Source organism: Mustela lutreola, chromosome 3 (genome assembly GCF_030435805.1).
Source record: "Mustela lutreola isolate mMusLut2 chromosome 3, mMusLut2.pri, whole genome shotgun sequence".
Classification (NCBI taxonomy): domain Eukaryota; kingdom Metazoa; phylum Chordata; class Mammalia; order Carnivora; family Mustelidae; genus Mustela; species Mustela lutreola.
Genome location: NC_081292.1, coordinates 184,459,267 through 184,464,712, shown reverse-complemented (window position 1 = coordinate 184,464,712; position 5,446 = coordinate 184,459,267).

The window sequence follows — 5,446 nt, the reverse complement described above, 5'->3', positions numbered from 1 at the left end:
GTGTGTGTCTTTTGCCTGAGTCTTTGGGGCTTCCTTGGGAAAGAGATACCGGGGCCTGCCCGTCTCATCTGTCCAGCTCTGTTCCCAACTCCTGGGGACAGCGCCTGGGAAGGGGACAGGCACGGCTTTGGTTGGGTTGGGAATGAGAAGAATTCAGGAGGAAGGAGAATGGCCTCCCTCACGTGGCCTTGGCCTAGGCCAACTTAAAGCCCCCAGTCCAGGTGGAATCCGCTACTCAAACCACAGGAATCTGCTGTCTCCCCCTGGACTCCCAGCTGAATGAAGCTTGGGCTCCCTGGTTGCCCCTGGGTGGGCAATGAGGGAGGAGAGGTGGAGCGAGTGCCTTTCCTTCTCCCAAGTTCAGGTGGATCGCAGAGACAGTGGAGGCATCTGGCGCCTCAAATAAGGAGAGCTCCCTTCTCTGCCGGGGTGGGGTGGGGGAGACAGTCCCCAGGTCCTTAAGGAAAGGGAGCAGGGTTGGTGTGCTCCAGCGTGTTCATGAAAGTGTTGCCTCAGAATTCAGGTGCTGCTCTCCAAGAGGCCCAAGTAACTGGCTTCTAGAATAGCAATGTTAACAGAGGCAGGGACTACACACTTGCAGATGCAGACCCTATCTCTGAAGCAAAATTCTATGTGAGTGCTCTACCCCCTGTGTTCTGGGGGCACCTAACCTCTGGAAAATTGCAAGGAGCTCCCCGACTTTGCACGGGGCCACAAGGAAAGAAATGCTCCCCTCCCTAGCACAGGACACAGAGCCCCACCTCTCAGTAGCCCCCCTTCTGTGTGGGGAGTCTGATCCTTTCCTTCCAGGGAAGTGAAGGAAGGTGGTTCCGTTCCACCCATATCCCTCCTGACCTTCCTTCTAGAAACTCAGGAGAGGCAGAGGGACACTTGGGGCCCTCATGAGTGGTGATGGTGGGGTGGGGAATGAACTTCTCCCCTTAGAAGAAAACCAGGTCCCCCAAAGCAGACCTACCCTAGTCAGTGCTCTAGCTTGTACCAGGCCAAGGCCAAGGCCAGCAGGCCATTTGGTCTGCTGCTCTGGAAGTGAGTTAATTCAATTAGTCCTCATGAATCCATAAATGAGGCACTATTAGCTCTACTTTCACAGATGAAGGAAAAAAAATCCCCAGAGGTACCCAACCTCCATGGCCCAGGCTGGGACCCCTAATTCCAGAGTGTGGGTGCTGCTCAGCCCTGAGTTATGCAGCCTCTCTGGGTGGAAGCAGGGTGGACTGCCTGGAGAGAGCCTAGGGCGCTCTGAATGCGGTTTGGAATTGCACCCTGTGGGACAGCCACCATTCCCTGGGATCTGATTCTGTTCATCCATGGGTGTGGGTGCTCCTGCCCCATACCTCTCAGCTGTAGCCGGGAGCTGGTGGCTGTTGTCCCAGGACAGGGCAGCGTTTCTCAACCTTGGCTAACATTGGAGTCGCCTGGGGTACTTAAAATACTTGTCAGCGCCCCACCATCGGACAGTCGGATCTGATGGGCCTGGAGTGGACCCCAGGTACGTTTTTCTGTTTGTTTGTTCGCTTGTTTTCAGGTTCCCAGGTGATTCTCATGCAGAGCTGGGCAAGAAGAACTGCTGGAGTCAGGATACCTGGGTTTGAATCCTGTCCCACGCTGCATTATTGCCCCAGAGCTATATCACTCGCCTTATCTGAGACTCAGTTTTCCTCATCTGTCTAATGGGCATGGTCTCAGCCTCAAATAGCAGGGTGATAATGTGAGACCGTGGATGGGCATAGGCTCTGCAAACTAGAGGACCTTATAAAATGGGAGGGATTATCGCGCAGCCGTTGCTTGAGTGAGCACTGCACCAGCCACCATGCCCCAAGGTTGCTGACTCGGGTCAGCTCTGTAATATTTTTGCAGAGTGCTTCTGAGCACGTCGCAGCTTCCCTGCCCATTTCCATGTCCACTTGCCCAGAGCCTCCCTGTCCTCCAAACCCTCTGAAAAGGAGGATTTTATGGGAGTGCCAGCAGCAGCTCTGCTGTGGTTCTAGCTACAGGAACCCCACTGACTGATGGATAGTATGCCCTAGAAACCTTTGCAGAGGGAAAATACTGCATCCAAGTGGGAAGATGGCTGGGCAGGGATCCTGAGGTTGTCAAGCTGGCTGGGGCCTTCAGGAACTGGCTGCTCTTGACACACACTGGGGCTATACTGCCACCGTGGGGCAGCATGGTGAACTGCAGATGATTTGACGCTGGCCCGCAGAGGGTCCTTTTGCTTAAGGGGTGGCCCAGGAGGCCCATTGTGGGTGCTTGTTAAACTCGCAGGAACAGGGAACCTGTCGCCGCAGACCACCTGAGCTAGAGGCTTGGGAGGGCTTCTGGGACTCTGCATCGAAGCATGCCCTCCGGGCAATTCTAATGCGTGGAATCACCCAATTTCTCGGTGACCCAATTTGTAGAATTCAGGGCAACTTCAGAGCCCCTTGTTCAGAAATTATTAAGAATTTCAGGACAGTGACAGCAGAGCTTTGAGCCAAGCACAGGGCTTGTGTGACCGCATGGGCTGCATGCCTAGGAAGCTGGCCCTGTTCTTAAGCGCTCTGAATCTGAAGGGTCACCGCTTACAGGGACCACCTTGAGTAATGTCCCCCAGGGTAGGTGAGAGCATGCGCCTGGGAGTGGGCGGTCTTTGAACAGACTTTGGACTACATGACTTATGACTTAGGTGACTTTGGACACATTCCTAAGCTCTGAGTCTCTTTTGCCTCGTCTTTAATTGGGTTAATTTCTACTTCCTACTTCAAAGACTTGCTTTGTCTCAGTGGGGTTAGTCCTGCATCCCAGGTTCCGTGTTCGGGTTTTGGATGTGAAGATGAAGTAGATTTGGTCCCCGTCCTGAAGGGCTGATACTGTGGTGGATTGAAACAGCCATGGGAGTCCTCCCTGATCAGGAGACGGAGGTGTGCCCAGGTGCCCTTAGGAGGAATTATCTGCACAGATATTGTCTCATAGTGGGTGCAAAGACAGTGGTAGGGAGGAAGTAGGGACACAGGGGAAGATTTGGGGTGTGTATGTGTGTGTGTGTGTGGAGGGGAAGGTGGAGTTCAGGCATAGAGAGGACAAGCCACACGTGGGCTTGAGGCTCCCTGTGATAGAAGGAGGGTGTGGGTAAGGGAGCAGCTGGAGAAGAAGCCAGAGGAGAGCTCATCAGGAAGGATTTTGAGGGTCTTGCTGAGAGATTTCAACTTCGGACTGAAAGGAAAGCATTTAAGCAGAGGATGGGCTGATTGGATCTGTGTTTTAGAAAGTGAACTCCTGGGTGGCTCAGTGGGTTGGGCCTCTGCCTTTGGCTCGAGTCATGGTCTTGGGGTCCTGGGATCGAGTCCCGTATCGGGCTCTCTGCTTGGTGAGGGGGAAGCCTGCTTCCCTCCTCTCTCTGCCTGCCTCTCTGCCTACTTGTGATCTCTCTCTGTCAAAATGAATAAATATAATCTTAAGGGAAAAAAAAAAGTGAACTCCTACTGTGCTATCTGGCAAGGATGTCCTGGTAGGAAGGAATGGCAGTAACCCAGATGAGAAGGGAGGGTGACTTGGCCTAGGCAGGGAAAGTGGGGAGCAAGGTCAGATGGCAGAGTTTTCGATGCGGTAGCTGATTCCTGGGACCTGGGGACTTGCTGGACGTAGGACGTAAATGAGGAATCAGCAATGAGACTAAGGGTCAGGCTACAGTGGCCGGGAGGATGCTGGAACCATTCTTGGGGATCTTGGGGATCACAACCAGAAGGGGAGGAGGGATATGGGAGAGAAGAGAGGGAGAATTTAGGAGGAAAAGTGATGAGTTCAAACGTTGCTCTTGTTTTTGATGTAAGCATCTGTAAGATGTAAGATAAAATAGGTAAGGTACCTGAGTGTACAAAATGAGTTCAGTTTTGGTCACACTGAACTGCATTTGCGTGGGGCCCCCTGGGTGGAGAAGATGCACTCGACTTTCCCATCACTCTCATGCTGACATCCAGGTTCATGAACAAGACCCATTGGTTCTCTCCACAAGATGCTGTTCCTATGTGCCCCCTTCACTCCCTCTCTGTGGCCCACGCAGCGGGAGAGGGGATTTGTTGGAGAAGGGCGGGAGCAATAGGTGGGAAGGGCTGTGCTTTGGAAACAGGCTGTGCTTTGGTTCAGGAAGGGGGAACAGGAAGGGGGAACAGGGTGGTGGCTTTCTGGCTAACTCCGTAGAGGTTTGGATGGGAAGGTGGGACATTCTCACATTCTCACTTGCTTTTCTCTGATCAGGAGAAGGCAGGATGGGGAGAAGCATGAGAAGGAGAAGGTGTAGAGATGAGGGGATGTGGGAGCGACACAACTCTTGCAGGTTCCCCAGGCAGGATTTGGAGCTTGAGGGTTCTGGGATAGTGTCAGCCCACACCATGGTGGGACATTCTCCATCGGGGCTCAGCAGGGCTGTGCAGGAGTGCCAGCATTGGCTGGTGAGGCTTCTCTGGAGTTGAGGTGTGCAGGGCAGGAGAGACCCAGATACGTGGAGATAACAGTGGAGCCCTGGGTCTCATCTCCTTAGGGAAGGAGGCAGAGCCAGAGAGGCTTGAAGCTTTGGAAAATAGAATGGGGAGACCAAAGTCTCATTCTCCCATCAGTGAAATGCTGACGTCGCAGAGCCTGTCTGGTTTCTTGCCGTAATATAGACTATGGTCAAGAGTGAGAGAGTGGGGTGTTCAGATTCTCCCTGGGAGCCCTGGGGCTCAGCGTGTGGCTTCTGAGCTTTGAGGGGATGGAGGCCAGACTGGTGAAGTCAAGACCGTAATGAGCCGTGTCTCTGGAATTTGGTTTTGGACAGCTTGACATGCTGGGGTGGGGGGGGGGGGTGGCGCGCGGCGTGGTGGTCGTGGCAGATGGTGGCATATGAACAGCCTGCAGGTGCCCGCCCAGTCCCCCTGGGTCACCAAGACCCCGTGAGTGTCTGATCACCAGGGTGCTGTGTGGGTTGTTCCGATGACCCCTGAGTTGTGTGGGGTAGGGTGGGACAGGGGTGGGGCAGCCAGAAGCTGCCTAAATGACCTGTGGGTGAGCAGGGAGTTTGAAGACGAGGGCTGCAGGGCCGAGAGGAGGCCCCGGGGACAGCTGAGGAGCATCGTAGAGTGGGCCTGGCTGAGGGGGGGCCCTACGGGGGAGCCACGCAGAGAAGATGCCTGGTTCGCCCCCACCCATCCCCCCTCCCCAACAGGATGTGGGTGATGGTAGAGTGAGCTGCTGATGGAGAGGCCAGGGACAGTCCTGGGGCAGGCGGTGCCAGGTGGCTGGACCAGCATAGCCTTCCTGAACGCCGTTCTTCCTGAGCCCCCGCATCGACCCCCCTGTAAAGGGAAGTGAGAAGACTCCAGATCCTTTTGTGTACCTCCTAGTGCAAGGTCAAGGGGCCCACTCCATCTTTGCCTTTCCTGCTGGGCGCTGGCTGAACGACGGCATGGCT